The 22,115-nt window shown below is 43.1% G+C and overlaps 1 protein-coding gene across 1 annotated transcript in view; it reads left to right on the top strand.

Annotated features, from left to right (window-relative positions):
- Nucleotides 1-2,197: 2,197 nt before the first annotated feature.
- GPR39 (G protein-coupled receptor 39) overlaps nucleotides 2,198-22,115 on the top strand; it is an 88,368-nt gene continuing 68,450 nt past the window's right edge. The window contains exon 1 of the mRNA XM_064156066.1: nucleotides 2,198-2,262. The gene's annotated coding sequence lies outside the window, so the exon portion shown is untranslated. The remainder of the gene's footprint in view (nucleotides 2,263-22,115) is intronic.

The raw sequence follows: 22,115 nt of genomic DNA, 5'->3' as shown, positions 1-22,115 counted from the left end.
CTAAATAGTAAGACACATGCACAATTATTCAAATGTTCAGACAATTGCAAGCTAAATGCAGGAAGCCCAACCTGAGATAGCTGACACAGTATCTGGTGTTCAGCTCAGTAGTTCTCCTTGGCCTTACAGACAGCAAGACATGGCCAGTCAGATGCCTGTGTTGCATTAATGGATCATCATACTGAAGTGTGTCTGCAGAATTCACTTTAGAAAACAGCTCTGGGTATATAAGGTGCAATAACAAAGTAATGGGGTGCAATGCTGACTGATGTTGAAGGGCTCAGATGCATGGGCTGTTTTGCCAAAAGGAAATACATGCATCCTTCTATCTTAGTTCCGTTTTTGTACCCTGGCTGATTTTTGTTGTTGTTTTCTTTGAGGCATCAGGCAGCGTGTGCACACCAGCAAGGCGTGTGGGCAGTCGAGAAAGCTTAGGAGGGTGCTGGATTGTAACAGCTGTGCTCAGCCTCACAGGTTTAAACAGCAAAGGGAGACGGGGGAGTGAGAAGCTGCAGGTCACTGCCAGCAGTGTTTGTGGATAGAGGTGTGATGGTTTGGGTGTTCCTCACCCCCCCCACACTTTAGAAATCACCCAGACTCAGCCAGCTCTGGAAACATGAATGAAGCTTATTATTTACAGCTAGCACAATATACAAGCAGATATTTACAGTATCTACAGTTATAGACAGAGATATACAAGGTAAAAAGGTAATACAGAAACACAACTCCCCTCCCAGAAACCTGAGTCCCCAGGAGGGGCTCTCAACCACCCCTGCACCTTCCCCCTACCCCTCTCAACCTTACCCCAGTCCCAAGGAAAAACAGAGGTTCAGCCAGGGGGTTAGGAAGCAAAGTGGATTTGTCCAAAACGGAGGGTGAGGTTAGAGAGTAAGATGTAGCCCAGCCAGCAGCCCCAGTGAGAACGAAGTGCCAAGTGTCTTATCTATGTTTTGACTTATATTTTTATACATCTCAGCAAGCCTATGAGGGAAGTAGACATCACTCTTGTTTTCATTTCACAGCCTAGGATCTAGTCCTTCTCACTAAAACACTTTATTTAGCTTCAAACTAGCACAAGAGGCTTCAGGGAGTTCAAAACCATTGTTTTAAGTTCTTCAGGTGGACAATGAATTCTCCCCGTGGGAAAGCTGGAGGTGTCCCAATGCAGCACAAGGCAGATGATGTGGGTTGAATTTGGCTGAGTGTCAGGTGTCTACTCAGCTGCCCTCTTGCTGCCCTCGTCAGCAGGACTAGAGAAGAAAACAAGAATGAAGAGCTTGTGGGTCAAGGTAAAGACAGGGAGGTCATTTACCAATCACCCTTGTGAACAAAAGAGCCTCAACTTGGGGGGAAATTCATTTAGTTTGTTGCTTGGTGTGCTAGTTCGAAGCAGGCTAGGATGTTCTGGTGAGAAGAACTAGATTACAGGCTGTGGAAAGAAACAATGGTGATGTCTGCTTCGCTCACAGCCTTGCTGAGAAGTGTAGGAACAAGAAATAAAAGCATTAGATAACCACTCTTGGCATCACTCTTGCTGGGGCTGCTGGCTGGGCTGCATCTCTCTAACCTCACCCTCCATCAGGGGCTAATCCACTTTGCTTCCTAACGCCCTGGCCGCACCTCCATTCCTCCTTGGGACTGGGGTAAGGTTGAGAGGGGCAGGGGGAAGGTGCAGGGGTGGTTGAGAGCCCCTCCTGGGGACTCAGGTTTCTGGGAGGGGAGTTGTGTTTCTGTATTACCTTTTACCTTGTCTATTTCTGTCTATAACTGTATATACTGTAAATATCTGCTTGTACATTGTGCTAGCTGTAAATATAAGCTGCATTCATATTTCCAGAGCCAGCTGAGTCTAGCCTGGGTGAATATTAAAGTGTGGGGGGGTGTGGAGCACCCAAACCATCACACCTGGGCACTGGGAGCTCCTGCTCTTTCCCAGCCCTGGGCGTTTACTGGGCTTAATGTTTTCATCTTGCCCCTCACTGCTCCTGGGCATTTTGCTCTTCATTACCTTCCACAGCAGCGCCACCTGTGCTGCCGACTGCCTCAGCTGCGCCTCGTGGTGGCTCCAGCTGGAACCGGTTGTGGCTGGTGCAGGGCAGTCCTACCCTCAGCTCGCAGAGGTGCGGCAGGCATTCGGAGCTGGTGCACGTCTGGAGGACTGTGGTGCGCACACGGAGAGCAGGACCCAGCGGCTGTGGCTCATCTTCTTGACACCAGGAGGGCCAAGGAGACTGGAGAAGCTCCTGCGGCAGACCCGTGTGTGTGAGTATGGGGGTTTGCAGCAGTCTGGACTGCAGGAGTCGGCTAAGCTTCTGTTTGTTTGCTCTTTCTCCATGAGGAAACATCTTTCCGTGTGTCTCCCCATAACCTTGTCCTTCCCTGGCCTTGTAGTCACAGTTGCACACCCGTGGGATTTTGTGGGCAAAGTGGTTTGCCTGTTGCCTAAATGACACGAAACGATTTTCAAAGACCTGCCAAAATGCGGCCTTGAAATCATAATCTTATTAACGTAAGCTCATAGTGGTGCTGTTTCCTTGTGAGCTACTGACGTGGTCTCTGCAGACTGCCTTTGTTTCATCTGGACATGGCACTGCAGCCTATGCAAGGCCGACTAAATTCATCTCTGCACTGCCCTTAGTGGGACACCATCCCACGCAGCTGGCACGCTGTGCTCATCAATGTGACCCTGTAAATATGCTCAGAAAAACAAATTACTGTGTTGCTTGCTTGGTGTGTGCCTGTGCCTGCTTTCATTGCTCCCATAGGCGCTGTGCTGCCCTTGCCTTGGTGTGATCTGGCTGCTGTGGGGAGTTGGCAGGTTATCTGCTTGCTTTGTGAAAGGTGAGAATTCATGCCCAGCACCTAGTGCTCTGGCGATGGCAGCCTGACGTTGCTTGGCTTGGTCAGATGTTTGGTGGGTTGCTGGCAGAGATTTTAAGGAAAGATTTGAAGTCTTGGGCTGAAAGTTGGAGGCAGAGAGATTGCCTCTGTCTCTGAACACTTAGCTCTGAATCTGGGTGTGGTCAATAGCACCTAGATGGATTAACCTCTTGCAAGGGCATGTAAAAGGATGAGTGGACAATCCAGCTAGCAATCCATCCTGAGGATCACAGAGCAGAGACAAATGGATGGCAGGTGACTCCCTGCCCTGCCGTGTTGCTCCTGCTCGTGTTCTCTGACTGCTTGAGTAGAACTCGGTGTCTGAAAACATGCCATTTCTAACAGCAGACAATATCTTTTTGTCTGCTGTCCTCCAATTTGAAATGTAATGTACAAATACATACTAAATGTTAAAATTCAAAGCCTCTTTTTCAACCTTTCTTTCAGGACAGTGCATTGTCTTTCAAGCCAGGAATGTAATAACATGTACAATTTTCAGTTGAATATGTAGACTTTGTAAGCAAACCAAACTTAATGGCTCCAATGTAAGGAGTCCATGATCCATGGATTACAGTTTTCTGAGGAAGAGACCTTGGCTTTGTCCACATGCAGCAACCTTTAACTTGAGTAAAAAATGCTGATGATACAAAGGGGGGAGCTAAAGGATCTGAAATATAAAGCATTAACTGCAAAATAATTTAGCAACAACATACATCTTTGTGTAGTCTTTTTTTACTAAGGAAGAACATGTCCATCACAAAGTGACGCTCTTTCAGGTAGTATTAGCAATAGCATAAAGTGCTCCTCTGCATAAGAAAGGAAGTTAATTCAAATGGACACAGTTGCTGATGCTCCAGAAATTACCTTTCTTGAAAACTAGATAAAACTGCCATGCACAACAGCACAGCAAAATAAACATTTCTTGTCTAGAGGTAATTCTCATTTGCAGCCTCACAGCTGAAGAGTTAGAGAGACAGCAGATAGTCTTAGCTACCCAGAGACTGAAGTGTGCGTGACAGCTAAGGCTGCGTTAAAGTGTTGCTTTTCAAAGCTTCTCCCCTGGCCCCGTGTCCTGGTAGGGCACAAATCCTGCCAGGCCGGTTTAACCCTTGCTCTCCTCCTCCTGTTGCGGGTCCGGGAGTTGAGTAGATTAGCCAATGGAAGGTTTGGCCCCAGCAAAGCCTTGAGGGCTAGAGGCTTAGCACGACGTGTCGGGTGTCTGGTGCTGCCCCTCAAGGTGTCTGTGTAGTCGCACAAGGCAGGAAGCTCTGAATTCAGTGGCCAGAACAATGATGCTAGTGCCTATTGGCCAGTTCCATTTTCAAATGAATGTATTTAATGGGGGGTGGGGATGTGATTTAGAAACTGCCTTTCTGCACTGGCTCTCCACAGGCAGCAGTACTTCATTGGTAGCTCGTTAACTGGGAATCATGGCATCCACATGTATGCAACTTGCACTAACTCAGCAGTAACTCAGTTCTTCTTCTCTCTGCCTGTAATATTTTGTATTTTACCCTGGGATCATTATTGTGAGTTTTGGAAGTGTCTTTGTCCAGGAGATTTAGGCACAAAGTGCCATGAATACATATGCTAGAGTTAATGCTAAGACTCCATAAGCATAGTTAGAATTTTCCCCATTTTCACGTTCCTATTTGCCAAGTTCTGATTGTTTAAACTGTTAATTCTGTGTTTTTAAATACTCTCCATGCAACTACTTCCTGTTCACCAAAAAAATCCAAAGAGTCTCAGGGAATTTCCTCGATTTAAAAAATACTAATAACAAAATTAATATTCCTACAGAAATTAATATTCCTAATTCATATCAGATTATTAATTTCACAACTCCCTGAGTTTCCAAAGACACAGGCTTAGCTGCTTAAGACAGATTATTAGAGAAACAGGAAAACATTAAGAAGAGCAGTTTAGAGAAGGAAAAGGATATACATCAGGGAGAGGACAATATCAGAAACTAAAAATCCATTTCCCTGATGGTATGTGGGTTGCCCAAGCTGATGGAGATAATATTTCATGTTATTTCATCTCTGCTTCTGTGTCTGGTCAGAACTTCTTCAAATATCATGCTGATGAGATCTGAGCAGTGTCATGCTATCTAAGGAGCTCTTGCTGAACACGAGTCAGGAGAAGCAGCAAACTGTTTTGAGTTTGTCTTTATGTGAGTGCCTAAGAAAAACTCTTTTCTAGCTACCACAAAGCGATTGATAAATGACTAACTACAATCACTGTATTTTTTCACCAATCTGTTTTTAATCTTGTCATAACATCTTTATTCCACTGATTTTCTGGTTGATTCTCTTTTGGCTTTCTACTTGTCAGGATATAGATCTTGGTAATATTAGTAATATTTGTTTGAATAAATTTAGATCTAATAATAGTTTTGTACTAAAATTTTTACAATATTCATCTCTGCTGGTAACTGAGCCTTTATGAGCTTTTATCCACCCAAGAGCAGTGGTGTTCAGGATCCCTTGAGCCCCAGTTGTGCAAACATATGAAGAATGAATTAGTAACCTTACTGAAGTCAGTGGGGAAACATCTCATTCAAAGATAGGTATAAGATACACTATTTGGGGAAATATGAGTATATATTTTTATATCTCTTTTTATACATCATCCTGAGATCTATGATGCTATCTATTAAAAGAGGCTACAATGCCTGTTATGCTCTCATGGGCTTACTTCCTTTCCAGCTGCCATCACAATGCCTTTTAGTAAGTTTTGAAATCTTCTGACTCTGACAAGTACTTTTACTTTAAGGCTTAGAAGTCTTACATTTCTTTATTTTAAGATTAGTTTTAATTTCTTAATTTTAAAACTTAGAGGAGTATTTACATTTCTTACTCTTTGTCATGCACTCTGCAAAGCAACCATATCCATCTCCCCTCTATAAAATCTTTGCTCCAAGTGTAAGTGTATGGGCCAAATGAATTGCCAGGCATCAAATAACAAACATAAGCATGCACTTAAACACTGTGGATTTCATACAAAGAAATGAGTATGCACCATTCGTTCTCAGACAGCGTGAACAAAGCTTTCCTGTATTGCAAAGATTTCTTACAAACCGTGATGGCCTTAATTATTCAGTACCTATTATGAGCCTCCAAGAGTGGAACAAGGAGTGTGCTTCCCTAGAAATGAAACATGGAAGTGTTTTCTAAGCTATTTTAATGCTAATTCTTTCTCATTCACTTTGTCAGAGCTTGAGCTTTAAATACCACAACTGCGAAAAGATCAGCCCAAAGTGAGAAATGTATTTTGGCCAGAGAGATGAAATTGTGAATTGGCATTTAATCGAGGGAAGTGATTCTGTAGCAGGTCGGTTTAGATCTTTCAATTGGTGTGAGTCAGTGAGCTTTTATGCTAACAAAATTGCACAGTAGGCTTTAATTGTGCATAATTATTGCACTGCATGGTGCACAGTACTATATTCCAGGCATTTGACGGCATTCTGTTAAATCTTTAGATTGAATATTGTGGAGAAGTTTACCTGGTGGTATTTGATTTATGCTTGTTTAATCTGCTGATGCTTTTTTCCCCCCCTTTCTTTCTTCTTTCTTTTGTCTTAGGAAAATGAAAACAATCATTATAGAATATTTTTTTCTTTTTCTTTGTTTCCTGTTTCCAAATGACTAATTACACTGTATGTGCTACCTATGGGCATCTGCTATAATTAACTGATTTCAGCTACAAGAATCCTAAGGAAGGTCTTTGGGTTTGGGAATGTAAGTGTAAATAGTCCTAGAATCACAGAATGTTAAGGGTTGGAAGGGACCTCTAGAGATCATTGAGTCCAACCCCCCTGCCAAAGGAGGATCACCTAGAAGAGGCTGCACAAGAATGCATCCAGATGGGTTTTGAAGGTTTCCAGAGAAGGATACTCCACAACCTCTCTGAGCAGCCTGCTCCAGTGCTTCATCACCCTCATAATAAAGAAGTGTCTCCTCATGTTGAGGTGGAGCTTCCTGTGTTCTAGGTCATACCTATTGTTTCTTACCCTATCACTAGGCACCACCAAAAAGAGATCTTCATCTTGACACCCACCTCACAGATATTTGGGCAGTGTGCCCAGGTGGCCAAGAAGCCCAGCAGCATCCTGGCCTGTATCAGAAATGGTGTGACCAGCAAGAGTAGGGAGGTGATCGTGCCCCTGTACTCAGTACTTGTGAGAACACAGCTCGAGTACTGTGTCCAGTTTTGGTCACCACAGTATAGCAGGGACATTGAGCTGCTAGAGCAGGTGCCAAGAAAGGTGTCGAGGCTGGTGAGAGGTCTGGAAAACATGACCTATGAGGAGCGCCTGAGGGAACTGGGGTTCTTTAGTCTAGAGAACAGGAGGCTGAGAGGGGACCTTATTGCCCTCTATAACTACCTAAAAGGAGGTTGTAGAGAGGCTGAAGCTGGTCTCTTCTCCCGAATTGCTAATGATAGGACAAGAGGAAATGGCCTCAAGTTACATCAGGGGAGGTTTAGGTTGGATGCTGGGAGGAAGTTCTTTACTGAGCAGGTGGTCAGGCACTGGAACAGGCTGCCCATGGAGGTGGTGGAGTTGCCATCCCTGAAGGTGTCTAAAAGAAGTGTGGATGTGGCGCTTGAGGCTATGTTCTAGTGATTAAGGATGCTGGGATGATGACTGGATGATCCTGGTAGCCCTTCCCAACCATAGCAATTCATAGTGATTAGATGTTGTGCTAAGGGATTTGGTTTAGTCAAGGTCTTTTCCAGTCTAAGAAACTCTGTGATTTATAGATGTTTGATAAGATCTCCTCTCAGCCTTTTCTTACCGAGACTAAGCAGTCTCAGGTCTCTCAGTCTTTCTTCACAGGAGAGATGTTCAAGTCCTGCAATCATTCTCACAGCTCTCCATTGAACTTTCTCCAGCTGATACAGAGTTCAGGTTTTCTTTTATTTGTGCATTCTTAAAGCTGAATGATCCTTGGTGGACTTTAATCTTGTTACTTCAGTAATCTGTATCTATTTCAAATGTGATTATTTTCTTTCCTGAGCATTTTTATGTTTGCTGGATCTGACTGGTGCATCCAGCTAGACTGCAGCCTGTGATTTGGGATTAGGAAAAATGTCTTTTCTTCTCCAGCAGTAAGTAAAACTTTTTTATCACCGTGATCCTCGTGATTTGTGAAAACCCATTGTACTCTCTTTTATCTCTTGCTAAGCTTTCAAGTTGTCAGCAGTGATCTGACTGTTTCCCGTCTTTTCACCAATAATGGAACCCAGGCCAGCACTCCTGTTGCTGTCATGGAGGTTCAGTATCACAGTTCTCAGTCACCAAAAAGCCTTTATGATGTTTCTGGGAAGTGACATTTCTGTGGAAAAACATCTTTGGATTCAGGGCTAGGATTTTTTGGGGGGATGTAAAAATAAAGTCTGTTATTACTGTAATTACTCTGCCACAAGGTTCTGTAGTTCTCTTTCCCTACTAGGCATGAAAGTACTATGTAACAAACAATAGCTGTAGTGGATCTTCTTCCTGTCTGTATTGATGAACTTGCCATTGTTGTAATATAGGTAGCAAGCCTTACAATAGTCCTTTTTCTTGTTAGAATCTTCCAGCATAGAAACTTCTATAGCTGTCCTCAAAGGAGAAACCCCAGGAAGAATGATTTTTGATTGCACCACTGCAAAGTCTTTTTTGTTCTTCTCATTTGTACAGTAAAAATTAAGTGGCAGCAAGAAGCTTAATTGTTAAAATGATCTGTCCTATATTATTCCAACACTCTGAAGGATATTGTTACAGGTGGGGTAAAGATACACAGGGCTTTTTCCCCCCTTCCAGCCTATTTACCTGCACTTTTACCTGGTGGTCTATATAATTCAAAAGGAACACATGAAAATTTCTCTAATTGCTTTGCAGTTCTTTTCCATAAGAGCATATGGGATTTGGGAACAATGTGGGATTGCTGGCATCCCACCCTACTCTGAATTGCTGAATTTACCAGGCAGGTGAGCAGTGTCCGTAGCTTCTATCATTTCTGCCTCGTTGCTTATATCATTCGGAAGTAACTGTATGAACACAAAGTCCTGTCTGATGCCTGGCATCCTATGGTGCACTCTGCCAGGAATGCAGAGAGAACTGACACCTCTGTGGGAGGGTGCAAAGGTAACTGTTGATAGGAACTGTGAAAAGAAACATTTAAACATGTTTCAAGACCCTTCTTTATAGGCACTAGCTGTTAAGTAGGGTCTGATCCACAGTTAAATAAGGTCATTTTACAGTATGGCAGGTTTAAATGTTTATTAACTTCAAAAGCTGTCGCACTTCAAGAGATAATCAAGTCTTTGATGATGTGCTATAGAACTGCTTCGACTGTGATGCTTCAATCTGTTGTTCTATCTTTTAAGAAAAGGGTAGATTTTTTTTTTCCCTCCTTCTCTTTTCTTTCTTTAGTTTTTAAGGGACAGAAGGAGGAATGAGCAACCATACAAAGGAAGAAAATCTTACTGATTATTTTATACCTTACAAGACAGTTTGAATGCAGTCCTAGATTATACCTCAGCCCTCCTAATATACATCTGAAATAATATTAATAACAAATCAGACATCTGTGTGCTAGATGTGTTCAGCTGCTTGCAAGTGTGCTGCTGCTTCACCTGCAGAGAACAGCCTGATACTTCTGTGCTTAGTAAGCAATGGTAAGAGGAAAGACTAACCTTCCTGCCCAGGCTCATTACCCAGTTCAGAAAGGTCTGTTTGTCATTTCACTCTTCAGTTTTTGTCTTGCTTTCTCTAATGCTAATAGTGTTCTTTAGCTCACATCTAGAGTAAGGTCATGCTTCTGAATTACAGGAGCAATTAAAATAAAAGTGTTTTCTCAATGTATTGCTACTGGATAGAAGCCAGTATTGAGGTTCTGATGGAAAGTCAAGGCAGCCTTTTGATGAAGGGCTGAAGCCTAAAATGGAGAAAATTACAATGGCCCGGCTGCACAAGTTAAATTAATTAAACACTTGCAGTCTTTCAAAGTGAGCTGGAGGGTTTTTTGCAGCTCAGTTGAAGTTACAGGCAGGGGCAGGATAGTGAAAAGGCTTACTAGCTTTATTTAGTCATATAAATACCTTTATATTTTTGCATTTTGTTAATACTCCTAACTATAAACTAGTCCCCACATGGAAAGACCCATTTACATTTGACACCTTTTGTGAGATAGCTTCATTTACAATGTAGAAATAGGACCGATATTCAGTAGGTCCCTCCTTTCAGATTCCTTCTCCAAAGACCTCATTTATAGGTTGCCAGGTAACCAGAAGTCTTTGACTTTTAAATAATACTTTACAGAGTCACAAAAAGTGAGGTTTTTCCAGGGCTAAAATGGCAAGAACTATCTGAAATGAACAGCAGTCTCAGCAAATGCCAATGGAGCTGACCACTCATACACACAACACAAAAGTGGAAGAAACAATTTGCTAAACTCTTCAGAGGCTGTATGGATCCAATTTCAAGTACAGACAATGTGTATTTTCCTAGCAGGTTATTAAATTAAATCTGCATATCCTTACTTAAGGTTATATTGCTGTTCTGTAGGAAAACTGGATGTGTGTTGCTCCCAGTCTGCTTTTGCTTCTCTACGGAGTTGCCCAGGGTTTCTGCAGTATGGAAGAGATGGGTAAAATAAATAACCATAATTAAAGCTGCCAGCATTAACATGGCCAGCCAAATGTCCCTAGAGGACTGTTTAGGAGGAATCTGAATCTGGGTTAGAAGTGAATTGTAATGAGGCCGATGTAAAAATTATTAAATAGTTTAATATAGAAAGAAAATTCCCCCAGACGTATTTACAATTAACACACAGAGCTTCTATGATATGGTTGGTATAACTGATGTTTTTTTTTTTCCAGCCATGTATCTATGCAGTCAGATTTTAAATTTAAACGATTTAGGAAAGGGTTTAGGAAATGTAAACTGGGGAGCCTTGCAGCACAAGCTGCTGCTTAAATGTTAACCATAAACTTTCACAAACTCCAGAAAAGAGAGTTTAGTCGCCGGTCAGAGTCTCGATATTTGTAATCGAGGGGCCTGGAGCACAAATCCTATGAGGAGAGGTTGAGGGAGCTGGGCCTGTTTAGCCTGGAGAAGAGGAGGCTCAGGGGTGATCTTATTACTGTCTACAACTACCTGATGTGGCACTGTAGCCAGATGGGGGGTAGCCTCTTCTCCCAGGCAACCAGCAACAGAACAAGGGGACACAGTCTCAAGTTGTGCCAGGGTAGGTATAGGCTGGATATTAGGAAGAAGTTCTTCACAGAGAGAGTGATTTGCCATTGGAATGGGCTGCCCAGGGAGGTGGTGGAGGCACCGTCCCTGGGGGTCTTCAAGAAAAGCCTGGCTGAGGCACTTAGTGCCATGGTCTAGTTGACTGGATAGGGCTGGGTGCTAGGTTGGACTGGATGCTCTTGGAGGTCTCTTCCAACCTGGTTGATTCTATGATTCTGTGAATCCACAAGTATATGTAGAAGCATAAATGAGGAAAAATTCAGTCCCAGCCACACGGTGGCCTTCCACGTGGTGATGGTGCGGCAGAGCTTTGCAGCTTGTGCAGCTCAGATTGAGCACGTTGTCTGAGAAGATCCACAGGTGCGAGGCAAGTCCTCTGTGGCTCTCAGGCGGTCATCAGGGTGCTCAGCCACCTGGGCGAAGCAGGATCCCGCTTTGTGGGCTGGAGCAGGGCAGTTGAGTGCTGTGGATAGTAAAGCACGCAAGGAAACAGCGGGCGAAACAAAGGCGGCAGCAGCAAACAAGCAAGCCGGGTAGGTTTTAGAGCATTTCGACGAGTGTCTTTGACCAATAGAACAGACAGAAACACCCCTAGATCCAGTCCTAGGTTATTTCACCCAAAAAAGGGAGACGCACATGCCTATCATTGGTGACCGATCGTTACCAGTAAAGACAAAGCAGGCTGCAGAACAAGGTCAAATGTGGTATCTCTGTGGTAGACTGAGGGGCGCCAAGGCTTTCGTCTGCTCTCCTGCTTCTTCCACCCGGGAAGAAGGGGAGAGGGGGGACCAAGGTGGGTATTCAGGCAGGGGTTTAGGATGTGTCTTGGATATGTATTCTAGGTGTAACTCGGACCTTTCAACACAAGGATTGCAGTAAGTTCAGTGCTGTGGACTCATCAGTTTGACTCATGGAGATGGAAAAAAAAGCACAACAAACTTAGTCACACATCTAGCAGTTTTTCAGCTGTCTACTAAGCTATGGCTCAGTTATATATCTACACTATGTTAAGAACTTAATCAAATATAAGTCACAGTCAAATGTGTACTTACTACTGCCCTATCCTGCCTGGCATCAGTGATAGAATACAGTTATTTTAGTTGTAATTCCACGTAGATAAAGCATCCCAGTCCTGACTGTCGGTAAGGACAGAGGAGATCAAGCTGAGACTCATGCCTGGGAAATAGGCTTGGTGTGCCTAATGGTGGAATCAACTTTTACAGCAGTTAAATAGAGTTGTGACAGAGTGAAGCTAGCCTTAGCAGCAAGTAGCTACTATCAGAGCTGGCCCTGTGGTGAATCTTGCACAAGAGCAGCTTTTGGTCTGCATCTTGCTGTAGTGAGTCCAAGTGGCATTTCGCCTGTCTCAGGGTGATTGCCTGTAGTCTCTCATGTTTAGCAACAGGAGTTGCAGAACAGCCTTTTTGTCAAGAAGCTGCTCTGACACCAGCATCTTGTGTCATGCAGTTCTCTGACAGTCCCAGTGAGGCAACAAATTTTAGTTCTTACTTGAACAGCTTTCAGTTCAATCTCTCCAAACAAAACCTTTTTTCATTTCCCTTTAAAGTCTGGGGTTTGAATTTTTTTCTTTGTTCAGTGCATTTTTTTTTTACTGTGGAGATATTTCTAAAGTCATTGCGAAATATCTTACTCAAACATTCAAGCCAAACCAATTCTCTTTCCAGAGCTTCATCACAGTGGCAATGTATTACAACAACTTAATGAAATGTTTCTATCAACGTCCAAAGTTCACACTGATCTGAGAGTGTGCAGTGGTATCTGTAGGATAAGTTATACAGCTCAGTGCTGAAACATGACCACAGTACAAAGTATATTGTTTGGAAATCTACTCCTGAACACAAAAAGCAGCTGTGCAATTTTTGCTTCAGAGTTTACACTGACAACTTCTTTATTATAAATGACAGACACTTGCACACCATCCTCTGGGCATTCCAGTCTAATATGAGTACTCAGGATCAACATGCAGCCTGTGCACCATTAAAACATTAAAAACAGACAGACTTTTCCTGGCAACATGCTTATGTTAGCTGTTCAAATAAGGTAAAATTGAGAACATTGTTATGTACTTTGCTACATCTGTCCTGAAATCACAGTGTGAAGACTGCAGATTTATTTCAGCAGAACCCAAAACTCTTAATTCTTTATTGATGCAGAAACAAACAACTGTCCTTATAAGCACCCTAAACCAGAACAGAACACAGAGCAGAATCTTCCCACACAGCATTAGTGCAGCTCTTGGGTACAGGTTGTCCATTCCTACCTCAGTATATGATTTAATATATGTCAAACTAGGAGCAGTTTAGTAACATAAGTAGAAATTTGGCATCCATAGTCTGCATTCCTACCAAACCCAGTAAAAATCCACAAGAAGCCTACATCAGTGCTAATACATCAGTTTTCTAAAATTGTAAAAGGAAGTGATTCATCTCCTCTGCCTTCCTACTTCTAGTTCAGGAATAGTAAGGAGATGTGGGGGAGCTGGAAAGCTCATATCATCTTTTTTTCATTCATAATTCAGTTGGGGTTGGGCTCAAATCTGTCAAAGAATTATTGCAGTTGATTGTAGTAGGATTTACTATGCAGGTAGAGAAAAGAAGAGCTTAGAAACTAAATACAGCCATGTGATGCAGTGGAATATTCCAGTCACATCACAGCCAAATCCTTCGGATTCTACTCGAGTGTTAGGTTGTTACCAGGTGAAAACAGCAAAATTGTTTGTAAGATGATCGTCTCTCCAATCTGAGCATTGATGAGGCCACATCTTGAGTACTGTTCTTATTTCTGGGGCCCCACTACAAAAGGCACATTGAGGTGCTACAACATGTCCAGAGCAGGGCAATGAGGTTCATGAAGAGTCTGGAACACCTGACGTACTAAGGAAACTCTGAGGGCTCTGGGGTTGTTCAGTCTAGAGGAGATTGAAGGGAGATCTTCAGAGTCTTCAACTCCCTGAAGGGAGATTGGAGTGAGTTGGGGACAGCCTCTTCTCCATGGTGTCAAGCAACAGGACTAGAGGAAATGGTTTCAAGCTGCACTGGGGAGGTTAGGGATAGATATTAGGAAACATTTCTTCACTGAAAAGGTTCCCAAACATTGGAATGATCTGCCCAGCACAGTGGCACAGTCACTGTCCCCAGAGGTGTTTAAGAAGCAGCCTATGGACCTGGTGCTAAGGGACATGGTTTAGGGTTAGTATAGGGCTGAGAGTTGGACTGGATGATTTTTGAGGTCTCTTGCAGCTGGATGTATTCGGTGATTCTGTAATTCAGAAATGTTCAATGATGTTTCCTAGTCAGTATCACAGAAGGAGTGAAACAAATTAAACCAGAGGACTTGGATGTCTTGCACTCTACAAAACTGAAAAGAGGATTTTTAAAAAGGCATCCCTGGCCTTGTGATGCTTTTCTAACATCAGGAAATGTAGGGTAAAATAGCTCATCTAATAACATATTCCAAAGCCATAAAAAACTTGACATGGGTAAGAAACTATACTCTCAGCCTTATGCCAGTCCTGGGCAAAATAATGGAAAAGTTAATAAGGGATTTGAATGATAGAGATTCAAAGGACAGAAATATAATAAATGTTCATCAGAGCAGTTTTTATAAAAAAAATGCAGCTTATGCAGCAAACCTGATTTTGAATGAGATTATAAATGTGTTGATAATGGGGGTTGCGTGGACTTTGATAGTATTTTCCTTATGTTCTGATGAAAAATTTTGCATTCTACAGCTCCAGTGAAAGATGCATTTAAAATTAGTTAATGACTAGATCTCCAAAAGGAGATATTGGCAGTTATTACTGAGCTCTGAAAGTGCTCTAGGGAGGTTGTCTAGGGGAATCTTAAACAAAATGTGACTGAGCAGCTAGGGCTAATCGAGAATTGGAACCAGGCATCCCCTCTGGGGATGGGAAAAAATTGGATGTATTTCAAACAGCATCTGAAATTACTGGACGTTTTCATTAATGATCCAGATGCATCAATTAAAGCCTGTGGCTGTACTGCAGGATGAGGGTAGGGCACCCCACTTTAACTGTACAGGTTATTCGATAACCTGAGCCCACATACAAAAAGCAACCATTTCAAGAAGACAAGCTACAAAGGACACATCTGCAAAAAACAGAACTTAAAAGATGTTTTAGGAGGCTAAGTGAAATTCAATGCAACTTGCCAGCGTGTTGCTGTAGCAGGAGAGAGAAAGAAGCATAAGCTGAGGAACAGCTTATAGGACTAAGAAAGTATCTCCCAGATGTACCATCCTGGTGAGACTAAATGCAGTAATGCTTTTTGACGTGAAACCTTGACTTAAAAGATGTAAAAGCTAGGTTTCATGTAAACAACAAACAAATATGACTAGAGAGTCAGAGGTGGCACCTTGCTATAAGGAAGAAATCATCAGTAAGGCTACACACAGGTGACAGTAAGTAGGTACTAACAGACTTTAAGTACTTTTTCAAGGGCTGTTTAACTTAAAGTCACAATAAAAACTAGTGTCTGGAGGCAAAAATCAAACAAGCACGAATGAGAAACTGCACTTGCATTTTTAAGGAACTACAAAAACAAATGTTGGTGCCTTCATTTCTTGAGGTGCTCAGGTTAAGAAGGCTATAGATCTTTTAGCTAAATAGAAGTAAATGTACTCACTGCAGGGGCACCGAGTGATTGTCATGGGATCCAACTAACCTGTTCACTTCTGATCTTCAGTGTAATGGACCTATGAATGAAAGAGCAGAGCTGCCACTGAAGACAGTTCCATTTTGCCTAGAGAAGTACTGCAGCATAATTCTAGGTTTTTGAAAACTGAACAAAGTTCCTGGTCCTGAATACAAATCCTGCCTTACAGTGTTGCTGTTTGCACACATCACAGAATTCTTGAGCTATTTAATCCTCATTAGTGAAGCGTTATTAATCCACAACACTGGAGGACAGGAGGTATAATTTAGGGAAATCCTTACGGGAAGGATCTCAGAGGAGATAAAAAGATATTACAGTGTTTCCATAGACTAGTAATAAAAATCGTGGTGCTCTAATGTGGGGGGCTTTTTTGTTTGATTGGTTTATTTTTTTTAATGCTGCAGTTTTAAAATTCTGCAGGAGATTTTTGCTTTCCTGTGGGTGCTATAGGGCTAGGGAGTAATTTTCATTTTTAACCTGTGTTACATCTAACCTTGGTCCATGGGATTCCTGTCTTCTGTGTTCCATAAGGCTTTCCAGTTCTGTAATGTGTTAGAGAATCACTGGACTGTTCAGCTCACTATCTTGGGATTATTTTCTTTTATACTCACTGGCAGTTTAACCTGTCAGAAACAATTATTAAGCAATTTGTAACATGCTAGAGACACAAATAGTCTCCAAAAAGCTTATGACTGAACAAAAGAGCAGTGATTTGCCAGAGTTCCCATATATGTAGAAATTCATCACAACATATTTCCTGAAGGTTAGAATACACAAAAGTAACCTGGATGGTTAGAATATTTAGAAATTATCCATCTGGATTGTTTAGAACCTCTCTAGTCAGATAAACATTGCCATCTTGTACAACAGCTACCTCTTTGCTGTGGAGCAGGTGCAATCTTCCTCAAAAAGAAGGTCTTGCAAAGACAGTGTGCCTTCAGCTGTGGGAACCGATATCAATGGAGCTGTCACTCTTGCTCACCTCACGACTGTATTAGGCAGGAGAGTTTCTAATAGAAACTCTCAGGTTTGCACTTGAGGAGCAGTGTTTCTTTTCCCTGCTTATTCTCAGTATTTAAAAAGAGAGATCATAGAATCAGAGTTGGAAGGGGCCACAAGGATCATGTAGTTCCAGCTCCCCTGCCATGGGCATGGACACCCTACCATAGATCAGGGTGGCCAGAGCCTCAGCCAGCCTGGCCTTAAACACCTCCCTGGATGGGGCCTCAAATACCTCCCTGGGCAACCCATTCCAGAGTCTCACCACTCTCATGATGAAGAACTTCCTCCTCACATCCAGATGATCCCTCCACCCACAGCACATCACAGGAGAAAGGGGAAGAACTTTCTGACCACATTGCTCTGCACTTGGGAGTCACTTCCTACATTTCTGGTAGGCAGGTAGAGAGGAGCATTTCTCAGGAAGATATCCTAAGTTGTCTGGGAAGGACATGCTTCCCCTCAGTTTGAGAAGCCTCCCCTGTCATTTCTCACTGCTTAAAAGCTAGACATGGAATGCCTTGGAAACAGCAGTCTCCGTGAGCGATGCTGCAATCAAAGTGGAAATGAAACAAGGATGCTTTACACGGCACAGTCACAGAAAGAGTACAGGCATGATAGGATATTCCAGAACGTTTCAGTGTGGGAGGCAAATTATCTCAGTCAATAACAGCAAAGTGAGCAAATAAAAGAGCTTGTATTTCCATTTAACAAAAAGGAATGGCTGTTTTGACCACATTTAGTGCTCTTAAGCTCTGTCTCACTGGATTCATCTTATGGTGATGTTAGAGGCACAGAGTACGTACATGAAATACTGACATTTGTTTTTACTGCAGTACTACATAACCTCCAGAGATGCTGCCTTCATTCTGGGCATTCCTACAACTCCTGCAGTCAGGCTTGACCTCGGTGTTGCTAACATGAGCCTTTGCCATTTTAAGACCAAAACGAGAGAAACCTCTGGATACAGGAGTCTTTTACTACAAGCCTGTCGAGCCTGGTGAGAGGAAAGATAACAATTATTCTGTGGCCTCAAGACTGTCTCTTGATTTCCTCGCTTATATTTCCTTTCCTTCACCAAACCATGTGTGCATGTACCTCACCTGAGAGAGAAGGATGTTCACAAAACTGTGCAATTCTACCTACTTCAAGTTTTATGTGTGGAAAAAGTGGTCTTTGTCTCTGTTTCTCCAAGCATTTATTTTGGAGACAGGTGCTGAAAATTGGAATGTGGTTTCTTCTTGTGGTGGTTTGGGTGTACCCCACCCCCCCACACTTTAGAAGAATCATAGAATCAACCAGGTTGGAAGAGACCTCCAAGATCATCCAGTCCAACCTATCACCCAGCCCTATCCAATCAACTAGACCATGGCACTAAGTGCCTCATCCAGTCTTTTCTTGAAGACCTCCAGGGACGGTGCCTCCACCACCTCCCTGGGCAGCCCATTCCAATGGGAAATCACTCTCTCTGTGAAGAACTTCCTCCTAACATCCAGCCTATACCTACCCTGGCACAACTTGAGGCTGTGTCCCCTTGTTCTATTGCTGGTTGCCTGGGAGAAGAGACCACCCCCCACCTGGCTACAATGCCCCTTCAGGTAGTTGTAGACAGTAATAAGATCACCCCTGAGCCTCCTCTTCTCCAGGCTAAACAGGCCCAGCTCCCTCAACCTCTCCTCATAGGATTTGTATTCCAGGCCCTTCACCAGCCTTGTCGCCCTTCTCTGGACACATTCCAGCACCTCAACATCTTTCTTGAATTGAGGGGCCCAGAACTGGACACAGTACTCAAGCTGTGGCCTGACCAGTGCTGAGTACAGGGGAAGAATAACCTCCCTTGACCTGCTGGCCACACTGTTCCTGATGCAGGCCAGGATGCTATTGGCTCTCTTAGCCACCTGGGCACACTGCTGGCTCATCTTCAGCTTACTATCTATCAGTACCCCCAGGTCCCTTTCCTCCTGGCTGCTCTCCAGCCACTCAGTCCCCAGCCTATAGCGCTGCTTGGGGTTGTTGTGGCCAAAGTGTAGAACCCTGCACTTGGCCTTGTTAAATCTCATCCCATTGGCCTCTGCCCACCCATCCAGCTTGTCCAGGTCCCTCTGCAGGGCTCTCCTACCTTCCAACAGATCAACAGCTGCTCCTAGCTTGGTGTCATCTGCAAACTTACTGATGCTGGACTCAATGCCCTCATCCAGATCATCAATAAAGATATTGAACAGGACTGGGCCCAGCACTGATCCCTGTGGAACACTACTAGTGACAGCTGCCAACTGGATGTGGCACCATTCACCACCACTCTCTGGGCTCTGCCATCCAGCCAGTTCTTGATCCAGCACAGAGTGAATCTGTCCAAACCATGAGCTGCCAGCTTGGCTAGGAGCTTCTTGTGGCAGACAGTGTCAAAGGCTTTGCTGAAGTCCAAGTAGACTACATCCACAGCCCTCCCCACATTCACCAGGCAGGTAACCTGATCATAAAAGGAGAAGGTACCCAGACTAGACTCAGCCGTCTCTGGGAATATAAATGAAGCTATTTATTTACAGCTAGCACAATATACAAGCAGCTATTTACAATATATACAGTTATAGACAGAAATATACAAGGTAAAAGGTAAATACAGAAGCACAACTCCCCTCCCAGAAACCTGAGTCCCCAGGAGGGGCTCTCAACCACCCCTGCACCTTCCCCCTGCCCCTCTCAACCTTACCCCAGTCCTAAGGAAGAAAAGAGGTTCAGCCAAGAGGTTAAGAAGCAAAGGTGAGTGGCAGGTGAGGTTAGGGAGCTGCAGCTCAGTCAAAGCCCAGCCCAAGAGTGCAGACAAAAAAAAAAAAAAAAAAAAAGGTGAAAGTGTTGTCTAATGTTTACATTTCTCCTTCAGCAAGACTCTGAGGGAAGGAGACATCACCACTGTTTTCCTTTCACAGCCTATGGTCTGGTTTTTCTCACCAAAACATTCTAGCCTGCTTCAAACTAGCACACTTCTGCAGCTGCAGAATCTCTGAATCAATCATCCAGTTGGAGACTTCTATGCAAGTCTCATGCAGGTTTTGCAAATGTGTTTTTAAACTTAAGTCATGTGTAGATGAAACCCAAGACTGACTCTACAACTTACAACCACCTACATGCAAAACATCTCCTAGGAGACCTCCTTGTCCTTAACTTCCAGGTTTCTCCCTCTCTAGACAGTTTTTTTCATCTTGTAGGTAGTACGAAAGTCTGAGGGAAAACTTAGTAGTTTTACAAATTCCAGTTCCTTCTTTCCACATAGTATCTGGAGATAATATCTGGAGAGATTATCCTTCTAGCATACTGTCTCCAGATGAGTTCTGTTCCTTATCGAACGTTTATTTTTTAGGAGCAAACCAGGAAAAGTCCATCCTGCAAGAATGATTTCTTTTGGCCTAGAGCCAAGTCTTTTATCTATTTGAATGGATGTCCTGTAAAACTAATGACTCTTGAGCACTCTGTATTGCTAGCTCTTTTCTCTGTGCAATGATTCTTCCTGATAGCTCTTAAGTCAAAGAGAAGTTAAGACTGGAAGCTACAATAACAAAGAAAAGTCACCCAACGGTTTGGCAATCAAAGTAACATTCACAAAACATGTGGGATATATCAGCTGATATATATACAAAGACTGGATTTGTCTCACTTGCCTTTCCATACTGTCTCCGTGTTGTAGATATTACAGCTGTTATTTGTGCTAGGAGCCCTTTTTGTCAACAGAGAAAAATCAGTACTCTAGGGGCTGCAGGCATATTTTACACATCTTCTTTAAGTTGGTATCAATCAGGTCTTGGTTCCGCTGAGGAAGATCTTCCCTGGCATCAGGCAGTCCTGGAGTGACAGTGTCAGATGTCACAGTGAGCCTTGTGGCAGCAGGTTGGCATGTACAGCTGTTTAAAGCACATATTTTCTAAGTAGGAATGGTATGCCATGGAACAAAGACAGAAACTATTGTTGAGAGGAGAGAGAACGAGGGGAAGCAAATTATAGTTTCAGAAAGCAAAGGAAAAAAATGATAAGTAAAATATTTTCAGATGAATTTTTAAATAATTCATGCTTCAAAAATTGTATAATAGCAGTTGCTTTGCTCCAGACAAAGAAGTTTCTGTATTTTTCCCAAACAGAAGAGCTCTGCTTAGCTGGCATGGGAAGTCATAACAATTTATTGATCATATATAAGTACTGATAGGTAGTCCTGTTTGTACTTGAACAGCCACTTGGTCAGAACATGGTACATCATAAACACAGGTGAAAACACCGTTGAAGAAGTAGTTTGGGATCTCATTTTCTATTTGTTTTATGTGCAGTTTCAGGATTTGGATCTGTAGGACAGTGACCAGCCACTTCCTATGTCTGTGGTTAGTAGAAGAATTTCAGAAGACAGTTACACAGATAAAGTATGACCAACTGCATACTAGAAGCAAACAAGGAACATACACTCATCAGGGACCTCAGAAACAAGCATTGCAAGAAACTCAGACATAGACTCCTAGGTTAAGTGTATGCTCACTTTCACATTTGTTTATTTTATACTTCCTTTGCTTGACTTATATTTACCAATTAGTCCCATTACGCTTTCAATATTTGCCTCTGCATTTCAGTGACAGTGAAGGAAAAGTGCAGTCCTCCCATAAGTCAGTACCAAACTGGTGGGGAAGTGTGCTATTGCCCCAGTGGAGGGCAGGAGACACACAGATCTGGTGGGAACTGGTTGGGGGGGAGCAGTTGCACAGTGCATCAAAATGAGGCAGTGAGCCTTACTGAGCCTTCACTTCGTGTCACTCCCTAGCCCGAATGCCCTTCCAGGGCAGCTCCAGATCTCCACGGAATGGTGGGGATTGAAAGAGAACTCTGGGCACCATCCAGTCCCAACATACCTGCTAAAGTAAGTGCAGGATGCATAGAATCACATTCAGACAAGTTTTGAATATCTCCAGAGAAATTGACTCCACAAGACCTCTGTGCAGCCTGTTCCAGTGATCTGTCACCCTGACATCGTAGTTTTTCCTCACGTTCAGGTGGAACTTCTGTGTTCCAGTCTATGCCCCTTGACCCCTGTCTATCACTGCACACCACTGACAAGAGTCTGGCATCATCCTCTTTACACCTGACCTTTAGATATTGAAAAACACTGATAAGTTTCCCTCTCAGTCTTCTCTTTTCTCTTTGCTCTAGTCCCCTCGCTGTCTTTGTAGCTCTCCACAGGACTCTCTCTAGAAGTTCCACACTATCTCCCCTGTCCTCAGGTGGTGACTCAAGGCTCTCCAGGCTCACTTCCCCAGTCACCTGCA

Source organism: Pogoniulus pusillus, chromosome 2, assembly GCF_015220805.1.
Source record: "Pogoniulus pusillus isolate bPogPus1 chromosome 2, bPogPus1.pri, whole genome shotgun sequence".
Classification (NCBI taxonomy): Eukaryota; Metazoa; Chordata; class Aves; order Piciformes; family Lybiidae; genus Pogoniulus; species Pogoniulus pusillus.
The sequence above is the reverse complement of the archived record's forward strand: the minus strand, read 5'-3'. Positions and strand labels throughout refer to the sequence as shown.